Here is a 12,817-nt window from a genome sequence, read left to right as displayed (position 1 = left end):
GCAGCTACTCATATCCTGGAGGTGAGATAATTGGCCTTAACTGTGCTGAATTACTGTGAATAAGCACCGAGCAAAACTGCTAGCTGGTTATAAAAAGCAATCCTGTGCAAACACTTGTGTGGAAGTGAAACTTGTATAAAGTATGTCAGATTGTTTTTATCTTTAGAGTGGATTGTTTAATAGAGCTCAGGCCATTGGAATAAATGCTAAGAATGTGTATTGATTTTCAGTTCTAACTTTTCATGTGGTTTTACCACAGTGAATATTCTTTATGTCCTTCCCTGGTGCTACAAAAGAATAGTCTTTTTCTTTTCACAATGGTACAAAATTGCTTTGATGTTCTTCTTCATACTGTTAACTTAAAGGACCTTGTATTTCCTAATAGATCTTTGTTACTTGAATTTTGCCATCTGATGCTGAAATCCACAAGCATAGCTGAATAAAACTGAAACACAGTTTTTGATTACTGTGGAATTTGTAGTGGTGCCTGTTACCAAAGGAAGTTTATATATATTATGCATTAAAATGTTGAGAATATTAGCCCATACAGTACATAACAGTGATATAACTTATACATTGAGATTTATTGGAACAATTTGTTAGTTATATTACATCAGAAGAATCACTGAGGTTGGTCTGATATTCTGACTGAGGAAATGCAGTCACTGTCATGTATATCTGAAGCACTGCATATTAAAAAGTAATCATATTATGTTTTATCAGAATGTTATGCAATTTAATATATATTTTCAAATAATTTGACGTTGACTGTCATGAATTTTAGTAAGAATATAATCAGTAGCCAGTGATCATATCTTAATGAGTTTGCGGGTTTGTAATTTTGATTCAGTCTTCCAGATTTATTCTTATATGAACTGAATCAAAGGTTTCTTTTTTATGTCACTCATTTTCCTTTCCATTCTGGACACTGGGAAAAAAAAGAAAAAAGAAAAAAAAAAGAAAAAAGCATAATGCAGAGTATATGTACGAAAAAACACAGGTCAATCTGCATTTATGTAGAGATAACACTTTAAATATTTCATAATCTTAGCAGTAATGACATGATAATTCATCAGTAGCATAGAATGACAAAATTACTTGGTATGTTTGTGAGACAGTGCATATGGCTAAAGTCGAAACAGCACAGTTTTTTAGTGATGCACACTTTCAGATAAGCTATCATGAATAAAATTGTGAATATGTGGATATCCTTGGAGATATAGGAAAAATTCATTTTTCTGCCTCAGAAAATTAAACTTCATATTTCCCATAAGAATGGTCTAGCCAGCAAATGATAGACTTGCTGCTTCTTCATTTGAACTAGAGAAATTTAATTTGAGATTTACTGTGAAAAATGCTTTGTCATCTTCTGGTTAAATGAGGCACTGTAGTTTAAGCTCTTCACTTCAGGTCACTGTTCCCAAGGTTATTTTGAATTAAGAACAAACATATATTGAATTAAATTTATTTCTGTTATTATGTTATTGATTGATGTAGGTGACTTTTACTTCCACCTCACTAAACCTTTAACTTGAGAACAGTATAAAGTTAAGTTTCTCTCCCTTCTATTGCACCCTAAAGAACATATTAAGATTTGTTTTGCTTACGTTTTTCTAAAATTTAATTTTTCATGTATACTTTAACTAATATGAAATGTAACATGTGCCCTTCTTCCTCTGCCATTCTCATCAAATAATCACCATGTATTATGATAATTCTATAATGATATAGATAGGGTAATTTTCAGAATACCTTGCTGTTCTCAAGTTTCGCTTCTGTCTTCATATTTGAGTGATGATAGATAATGTTTTGGGTTTTTTTTTAACTGGAAAACCAGTGACTAGCAACAAACTTATGTTATGTTTGTACCCATATTAGGCTTTGTTTTATTTACCTCTACTTGCAATAATATCTTATTTCCAGTTGTCTGTGTCACCTCCCAATACACTCACTAGTCAGAATGCAAAACATTTTTTCCCAAATAAATAACTGATCTTATGCATAACAAATAATGACAATTAAGATCCTAGTTTGCTCTCTTTTTAATGTGGATTGTTTCAAAATACCTATGGAACACATTAATTTTGTATTTTTCCTTCAATATTAATAATGTAGGAATGATTGTATTAGGTATCCTGCCTGATCATCAAGGACGAACTTAAAAATTGTATAGAGACTATAACAACAAGGTAAGTGTATATGTATCATGCTCTCAATATTCAGATTATTACACAGTACTTTTCTGAGCAATTTAATAACTGAAATATATTTATTTACTTTTTTTTTCATTCTCCTATATAATGCTTATAAATATTGCTCATCCACAATGATGTTCAGCAGTAAATGTCACAGTTCTATTAATTGTTGCATGATTTTTTTTTTTTTTTTTTTTTTTCTTTTATTAGCAAGGAGACTGTGTGGTTTTTGGAACCTGACTTTAGCTATTTCCATTTAACATCTCCTATATTTTATTTTAGAAAAAAATTAAGGAACAGTGATCCCTATTGAGTTTCTACATGCTACTTTTGATTTTGTATATCACTGTCCTATTTCTCTCTCAATAGCAGTGCAGAGACTTAGACTATTCATCTGTTTACTGTACAAAAACTACTCTGTAGTTTTGAAGACTCTACCTTTTCCACTCTCTTTTTTTGAGATGGGTAAAAGGATTTTTAACTGTTTTCAAGGAAAAATAATAATTTCTATACTGAATTAATTATTATTTCTGGTTTGTTCTCTGTTTCTTTCCTGAAAATTCGAAATATTTGATTGGTTTTTTCATTCTTCTTTGTGAGCAGTATTTTATTTATCTTTATTGAGTGTCACCTACACTTTTATTCCTCAGTCCCTCAAACTTATGTAGTATTTCTGCATTTCTTCACAATATATCTTTATTCTTAACATTATTAATAATTTTAGATTATCAGTCAATTTTTTACTCACTTCCATTTCCACGTCATCTGTGGATATATTATGTAGTACAGGTCCTTTAATACATATCTCCAGTGTATTGCACTGATGATCTTCCTTTAGTAGAAGTGATCATTTACTCCTGCTTTTGATATCCCAAGTTTTCATTGACCTATTATGTCTCCATATGTTATTTTGTTTATGATATGTTTAGGTTGAAGTGAGAAAAAACAGAGGAAAAAAGTTTAGCCGTATGGTATATATCTATGAAAAAATCCCTCTTTTTTTCGGAAAAAGGAAACTCTTCCTTGGTGATCAAAAGTAACTTGTGACAAGGCTTTAACTTACAAGGCCAAGAATGCAGAAGCCAAAGATGAAACCTTACAATTGTCCCTCTAGTTGAAATCACACAGATGTTCCTAATAAATAATGAAGACTTTTCCTACTTTTTAATTCACAGCAGTTATGTTTACAAGACCATTTTGCTGGAATTTTTAGGAAAAAAATGTTTAAAACCCTCCTAAATTCCAGGACATTTTAACTTGCTTGGATCTTCAAAGACACCTAATCAAACTGGCTGTAATTAGAATTTTTCTAACCGATTAGTTTTTACAGTTATTTTGTCACTTATATATTTAGCTGATAAGACATTTGTAGTCAAGCTTATTCTGGTAACTAGGGCATACATGGTACATCTAAACACATTATACTGACAATAAGGTTAGATCCTAAGTGCTGTAAGTGGTTTTAGCAGCTGTCAGTGATATTATACAAACTATCAAAGACTTGGAGGATGACAGACATTAAGTTCCTCATAAAATCATCCCCAGATTAATATCTAAATCCTTATATTTCTCTGCTTTCCCAAGGCACATATAGTTTTCTGATGCTGGCAAGCTCATATGTATGGTCTGTGCATTTTTTTTTGTCCACGAACAGGTTAAGTTGGAGATTGGTAAGATTGATAAGTTAACATGAAGGGAATTCGTGTTGTTCTGCACAAGGGTTTTAAATGTTTTTCCTTTATATGGATTCCAGAAGAGCTGGGTAGGGATGTCGAACAGAGATTTTATGTCTTGTGGTCTGCTTAATAACTGAAAAAAAAAAAAAAAGGAACCTTGTTTCCAAAGCTGATGTTCCACATGTTTCCATAGTAACTAGAGCATTCACTTACACTGAGGTTTCTATTTTGTTATCTTTTAAAACTCATTTTATTATTATTTTTTTTTTCCATGTTTTGACTTAAAAGTGATACGGTATAATATATACTAAATTATATTTTGAGTGTCTCAAGGGACAACCTTAAAAAGAACATTTATTTAATTACATGGGAGTTGTTTAACCACATAACAGAGGGAGAGGGGTGGGTGAGACAAAGAAAAAAAAAGGTTTGATTTCCTGAAAAAAAAAAAATGACTCTACAATGATTGCAATGTAGGTGAACCATTTGTACTGGTAGTCTTATGTGTCCCAGGGTTAAAGCATTTGACCAAAAGGCCAAACACATCATCATGCTATTATTGGCAGCTGGATCAAGGGGAAAAATATGGGTCCCAATCTTCATGTGTGCAAAGGATCCACCATTGTTAGCTTCTGTGGTTAGCAGGAACACAAAACTGTCACCTCTTTTGAATGGAGGACAAATATTCTTTTTTTTTTGTTTGTTTCTTAGTATGTTTTGACATGTCTAATATCTAATTTTCAAAGTTTAGGTTACTAGAGAAATACCTTTTTTATCATCATCTTTATCAACTGCTGGAGTTTGAATATGATGTTGATGACATTTTTCTTTAATATCATCCCAGGCTTTTTAGAACATACATTGACATCAATCATACAAGGGGGAATAGGAGAACTGTAAAGAATGCTATCCTCTTTGTGTGAAATAAAGCTGATGAGACTTTCAGGACTAATTCAGTGACAATGGCAGCAAATCCCAGCAGAGACAGAAGCTTTTTTTCTTCCAGATTTACTTCACCAGTTCCCATAAAGCATAACTCCTGTCTTTGACATTTCCTGGATGTACTAGGTCTTCCTTTCTCTAAATGGGTGCTTTACTCAGGTGTGTTTCCTCCAACTTTGCACAGAGCCAGATGTTAAAAGGCAATTTTTTTATCCTATGATTCACCAGTACATTGGGCATTTGAGTTAGATATTGCAATGCTAACTTTTAACTAATTTCTGAGTCTACATTACGGTTTCTTCATATAATCACTACTAGTTTACTCAACGATAAACACCAGGAAAATGTGGAAAGTATTTAATAGAAAATATAAATCCCCTGGATCCAGTGATATGCAAAACCCAGCATCCCTTGTATTTTTTTCTTGATGTTAGGTTGTTCCTACATCACTCAAAAAACACTTTATTTGTCTTCCATGATGTCTTCAAATATAACTGAAAATAGGTTCCATATCTCCTTTCCAAAGAGGTCAGATATGGGTGGCTTCTACATGCAAGCTGTGAAGCCAATGAATCCACTTCTATACAGAATATATGTTACAATAGCTGCTTTTCTTATTTACACATTACAATCCAGTATTCAGCTGTTTTCACTTATTCTTTCTATTTAAGAAACAGTATTTTTAAGTATCTGTGTCACTGTTTTCACTAAAAACTGAAACTAATATGAAGTCACAATCACCATGTCAGAGTACAAAGCTTTCTTATTATTATAATTTTTAATTCAGGCCAGACATTACTATCAGATCATGTCTGTGATAACATTGTGATTACTGAGGAGACCTTCAGTTTAGAAACATGCAACTTACTTGAAAACTGGGCTGGTAGATTTTTACATTTGGCTTATTATCTCTTAGTCCAGAAAACTTGGTGGGTCACAGAATTCTCTCTCTTCATGTATGCATAGGTACTCAATGGAGTGTATGACAACATATGTATGGATATATGCATGTGGTAGATGTAAAGCTTTTTGTTGATGAATAATTAAAACCAATCTTGCTTCTAAAGTTCAAACAGGATACCCATCTAACGGTCAAGGAGAAAAGCAAATAATAAAAAAATTTGGGTGACAATAAGGAAACTTGAAAAGTCTGCAAGTGTGATATGTAAAAACAGGTACTTGGTAAATCTCCTTGGGTTTATTTACTAGTTTCTCTGTCCAAACTGTTATCTTCATTCATTAAATCGGTTGTTTTACTGAACAATAAATAAATAGGTAGTGAAATGTGGATAATTTATCATTAAAATAACAGAAAATCAGACAGATTAACATAATTTTCTGTCTCACTTTCAAGTGTCTTTTTGAACAAATCATTAGTTTAACTTTTCCTGTGTCAAGCTAAACAGATTTTCGTAGTCTGAGAGTCATAGAGTTGTCATCAATTTTAACCAGTACACAACTTCAAACCTTTCCTATGAGGCAAACTGATCACATTAATGACATTGTTATAATTGACTGACTTACCTGGTGCAGTTTAATCATTCATTACCAGTTAGCTTCTGAAGTTGAAATGAATGAATCGCATTTGCTTTTTTACCAGCTATGTTCCTTCAACATCTTTTTTTTTCACAAATATAGTCTCTAATTTTGCTATTCAAGAATTCTAAAATATAATTGTAACTTCTAGCATTAATTTTGCAGAATGAAAGGGATTTCTAATGTTCCAATAAGAGCATAAGTCACAGAAGGGAGTTGTTTCTGCAATCTAATGAACACCTCCTAAATATATTGTTTAATGAAAAAAAAAAAAATAAAATGAGTGCAAGGAAGGAGGAGAAAAATTAGAAGGAGAAATATAAGAGGTGCACAGCACAACGACATGGTAAATGACAAAAAGAGAAAGGGATAGCCAAACTGAACACATAAATATGAATGCTGGGATAAGATCAGATATAAAAATAAAACGAACAAAATAAGACAACATCTTGAAATGTTGATCACCCTTTTTCATATCAAAGTTTGCCTTCCATTTAGTAAATGTGTTTTGAAAGCATTATTACAGCATATATAATGTACCATCAGATGAAAATCTAAGGGACTTCAATTGTAGGCAACAATCCCTGTTGGATGGGAAGGATGAGTAATCAACCTTGTAGAAGTTAGCACATTAAGGAGCAGTGAATGGTGTAAACAAATGGTGAAACGGCTTTAAGTACCTTAAATGAAAAATCAGGTAATTAAGCAAGGCTCCACTCTTCATAAACTTTCATTAAGAGCTAGTGAACTTAATGGTTATTGCATTGAAATGTAAACAAATCATAGTAATCCCTGATGAATATGGTAAGGAATGTTAGAATGAGCTAAGGTTTCCTTTCGTAAAAAGTAATAACAGGAGAATTGAAGGAGGAATTATGTTTCAAGATCCTTTCTAAATGCATAGAGGACAGTTCTGCATTCACAAGCCACTGAATTAAACAGGACATAAACAGGTATCAGAATGCTAGGTTCAAATGATGTTCAGTTTCAGAAGGGTGAAGACAAAGACACTAATTGATCACATCTATTAAATTTATATTAAAAACCCCAAACTAATAAAAAATTGAATTGGTCTGAAACAGATGAAGGTTAATGAAAACAAAAACAAAAACAAACAAACAAACAAACAAAAATCCAAACATCTAACCCAAAACTAAGTTATTCCCTGTTCAGATGTGGTAGAATTTTGGAAAAATGTGAAATGTTATCCATGACAAAGTAGAAATCTTTACAGTATGCTTGCTCCATCGAACTCTACATAACGCTACATAGGACAAGTAGAAAGAAATAGTGAGAGCTAACGAAGGAACTGTACATGTCAATTTGACATTCTGGTGTTTTGTTTTAATTAACCTAAAAAATGTGAATAATAAATAAAAAAAAAAATAGGCAACATTTGTGGGTTCTTAAATTATAAAGAAGAAAAAAATATGATACAAAACCAAAGTGACTTCAGTTAGAAAAGATGTGAAGATGGACTGACTTACTGTTGCAGAAAATGCTGTTCCCCACTGTGAAACAGTGGGTCAGCTAACAAGAGAATAGGTTAAGATACACTGCATGAAGGCTGCTTTTGTGACTTCACTCCAAGAGACCATACATAATTGAGTATTTTTTTTGTAGAAATTCTTCATCAACTGAATAGCCTATTGAGAAAGCTTTCCTTCATCTAGTGTTTTCTCTGGACACGCTATTAAAATCTTTGGAATAAAGTAAGTTTAGAATTTTTTTGTGTATGGAAACTACTTTTCAGTGTGCCTTTTTCTGATTAAGGTATCAGGGACCTCTCTTTTTTTTTTTTTTTTTTTCTTTGTTTATCTGTCTCTTTATTTCATTCTTTTTCTTTCATTGAGAATTCTTACTACACTCCAGTCTGTAAAACCTATTTCTTGTTGGAAATCTTCAGTAGGTAGCACCTAAGTGTTGTGCAGTGAAACTGCTCTAAACTTGTCTTTGTTCTAGATAGATTGTACATTGTAACAGAGAAAAAAAAAAAACAAAAAAAAAAAAAAGCAAAAAACAAACTGTTTGTTTGGTTTTTTTTCCATTACTTTTCCTCCTTTTCTTAACTTCCAGGAAGCAAAAACAGTGCCCCAGAAAGTCTACCAACAAGTTTTCTAACAGAAAGGATTCCTTTGACTGCTTGTCATGTACAGTGTTTTACAGTGTTAACATCAATCAATGGCTATACCAGATCGTGATTTTTGCTGACTTATGTTTTGTTGCAACGCTGAAGTGAACTGTATTTTATTGTGCACATAGAGTACACCAAATTTTGTCATTTACTCCACTATTTTCTTTTTGGTTAAATGCAAGTATTAATAGATATATAGAAATGGGACTCAACAGGCTTTTTTTCATCTCCCTCTGACAAGACTGTCTTGAACCATAATATGTATCTGTGTTTTACTAATTCAGGCATAACTTCACCAGAAAATGTTTTGAAATTATGTAAATATGTATATTCACATATAATTATTACATCAAATACTTATTGTGTATACTATAGTTTTGTTTAATCTGGTTTAAACCCTACGCAGCTTGGTCCAGGCTCCAGTGGAGGTAAAGGCATAAGCTGTAGCCAGGCCAAGAACTCCTTTTAGGAAACCCATAAGGAAGCAGAACAGCACAATGAACACTGATAATTTGTGGGTGCAGGGAGTCTCGTGTATACTTTTCCTACTGTATGCAATTTGACTACAACTGAACCACTTTATAAATAGGACAGTCTGGGGGAGCCTACTTTTAGCTCTCTTTGCTAAATAAGTGGGCTGTATGGCAATGGTTTTATTACTCACAGGTCAGTGGATAAGCCCAATTTAAGTTTAATATTAATCATTTACCTTAAGTAAATGCACACTAAATATAATGAATCATTCAGAAGTATAAGGTTGTGTGATTTTTAATATACTCTCTTCTTCATGTTACTTAGTTAGCTTGATTTGCTGAAGTCTTAAGCTGTAAAGTTCACCTCATATTTACCAAAAGCAACAACGAACTACACTGAACACTTGCAAGATAAGGTCTAGTCTGCTTTTTGCTGTGAAGAATGGAACTGACTGGGGAAAAAATAGTGATTTCAAGGCTAATGCAGAGATATTACAGACATCTGTGAAATGGGGCCTGCTTTGCACTTCACTAAGAAGAAAAAGATTTATTTAGACAAAACAGCACTTGCAAGGCTGCGGACCATAAGCAATTTCTACAGCTAAACAAAACAAACGCACATATGAGATCAATGAAAAAGATCTAATGAGAAGTAAGAAGACCCGAAAGTGAAATATTGCTGTTGGACTGAATCATGGTATGAATGGTCTGTAAGATATAAAAGTCTATGGTTTTCTACACTCAGGTTAGACCTCTGTATGGGTACCAAGCCTCCTGCTATTCTACTCCATTAATTTTTTTTTTCTGAAAATTTTTTTTCTGGAAAGTTTGCTCTGCAAATGGTTATCAGACCTTGCCTGAAAGTTTGCCTTCAGAGTTCTAAAATATAGACTATGGAACTAATGGTTATCAGGGAGGGAATGACTGAAAGTTTGGTCCACAAACACATACAGGCCTACCCTGAAAGTTTGCTTTTGGAGCTCCAAAGTACAGACTCAGGAGCAAACAGTTATCAGGGAGAGAAGAATCCCAAAAGTTTGCACCGTGAATGGTTACCTGAGAGAGAAGACGACTGAAAGTTTGCTCCGCGAACAGGTATCGGGCTCCTGGAGAGAAGGTAAGCAGCATTCACCTTGGCGTATTTCCTCCATGCAGTAAATAATCGAGTGAATCTGTCATTAAAATATTTTTAAGTCATGCTTTTTTTTGAGATATCTAAACGTTGTTCTGCAGTAAGCAGAATCCTAAATCACTTCCCTGCGACAGTCAGTGTCCACTGATTTCACTTGATTATGTCCATATGTATCTTCATCCAGTTTGGAAGAACAAAATTTCTTCTTACTGTCAAAACTATTCACATTCATCATTTGCTAATTGTTATGTGACCTTAAAGGAAAAATGAGGAAGAAGTATTGCATGTTTGTTTGGTTTTAAGAGAAACATGCAATTTTGGTTTATATAGATATATTCAGTTAGAAAGCAAATGAATTCTAGTCTATGATAACTGCACAGCTGGGAGTAAAGCAGATTGCTCTGTGTCTCTGAACCATTTGAATATGCAGCATCTGGTGCATCATTGTCAAGCAAAATACCTTTGAAGTCAATGATGTAAGACTCTTTTCCATGTCAAGGCAATTTTGCATCATACAGACAATACGTGATGGAACAACTGCCCAAGCTTCTTAATGAACAACATACTGATCCTGCAATGCACAAGACTAAAAACTGTAATTTTTTTTTTCCATAGTAAGTACTGTACCTATTCACACTATTTAGTATCAAAGACAAATAATTTCCTATAAGAACATTGTTGGAACTTGCTCACCGGCCTTGTTTTTTGAAAAAAGCTTTAAAGTAGTTGACCTGATCAAGTATCAAATGGCTAAATTTCAATAAGTCTGAATCATTAACATTTGGAAAGTATATTAGCAGCTAAAGCTCTATCATTGAAAATATCAAGCAACTTTTTTAATAGAAAAGCTCATTGCTCTGCCTATAGGACTGGGATGTTATTGAATGTAACTGATCTTGCCATGTAGAGTATAGTTATCCAAATAATTCATATTTTTACTGTACTTTTCCAGCCTAATGTAATTCTATTTATAGTTGTATTCAGTGATATTCTTTTTATCTTAAAAAACATTAACTTCTCTTGTGTTTCACTCAGCCCAACCAGATGACCAACCATGCAAAGCATATTGTTCATACCACCTGCAAATAATATCACTAAAAGTCACAATATCGTTAGTTGACTTTATGACCCTTCACTGCAGTTTAATTGCTTTATTTAACTATATAAAGCCTTAGCTGAAATTAACATCTTCAAAAGTCTTGCATTTTTCTGAGGTTACTTATTTCCTAGGTATTAATCAGGATACATTATGATGTTTTATCGTCAGAGAGATGAGTCTAACTGCCTGGATCACACAAACTGCATCATCTAAGGAGATGTATTTGGCTCCACAGTACAAGGTACTTTTCCTATGACAAACAGTGAAAAATGGGCAATTAAAATTCCACCACTGGTGCCTGAACTCCATCTAGAAGGGAAATGTTTAGGTAAAAGATCAATATCAATTGAAACCAATTTCTTACTTTTCATGACCTTTTGGTAAACCACTAGGTATATTTTTAATTGATTGATGTTGGGAGAGGAAAAGAAAATTGGAGAAGATGTCTCTTTCTTCAGTTTCTGTACTGTTTTGTGAACTCAGACTTGACTAACTGGTCAGATAATGATGAACAAAGTTTATGTGTTTAGATCAAGCAACTTAAAAAAATTGTTTTAAATTATTTTGTTACAAAACAACAGTCATTCTTTTCCCTTAAACCTTTGAAATCCAATGTGATGACATAATGTGAGTGGCTGTCCCTTTCACATTAATTTTGAATCCATAAATCTGTATTATCTCCTTTTCTTCTTTTTCTCTTAATATTATTCAGGTATATTTTGAAAATGACAGTAACTTCCCTTCTTTCCCTGACCTTGCTTTTTTTCTTCTAAGAAGAAGAGGCAAGAGCCTTGTATTTTCTTGAATCCTTTGATTGCCACCTAACCCCTTTACTACTCTTTTAAGTTAGACCTGATGAAATGCTCAGTGGAAGAAATTACTTTGCCTTTGTGGCCTGAAGCCTGGGAAATGACTGGTCGCTCTAATCTCTTATAAGTCTCATAATCAGTGCTGAATCTGTGGACATGTTGCCAGGGCAGCCTCATTTTCCCTCTCTCCTGAGGTTCACCCTTGAGGCTCTCAATGTCATGACTCCTGGGAAACATGGATGATGGGGCAAGTAGTCATTCTGCAGAAACTAGAACAGACAGAGTGCTGTGGAGTCATGTAGCTAGGTCCATAAAGGCCAAGAAGATTAATATCAGCATTGTCTTTGAGTAAATGTCCTAACAGTTTTCTAGCCATACTGAATGAAATAATCTAAACTTGATGTCACATACATATGAGATTTGCACTTTCCGTTTTTGCAATCTCCTAGGGTGTTAGATGTGGGAGTGCTTGTACAGAACATGTTAGGAGCTGAGGAAGCCCCATATTCCCTAGTTCAACTAACTTGAGATATTCACATTGAAGGGCAACAGCAAGGACAGCATTTTCTGTTTTTTAAAATATTTATTTTATATAGAGATACATATTAGCAGGTTAATTTTAAATAAAAATCAAAGCAGAAACAGCTTCCTCACTACTCCTTCCCCTCCAAAAAGAAATCTTAGGCTATGACAGATCATCATAAGGGTGGAAGATACAGAAATGTTGAGAACAGATACTGCTCTTCTTATATTGTCTGTTCTGTACTAAGCTGACATTTTAATGAAAAGTATTAGAGTTCCTGAGACCAGGTATTCCATCT

Source organism: Patagioenas fasciata, chromosome 3 (assembly GCF_037038585.1).
Source record: "Patagioenas fasciata isolate bPatFas1 chromosome 3, bPatFas1.hap1, whole genome shotgun sequence".
Lineage (NCBI taxonomy): Eukaryota > Metazoa > Chordata > Aves > Columbiformes > Columbidae > Patagioenas > Patagioenas fasciata.
Note: the sequence above shows the minus strand (reverse complement) of the source record.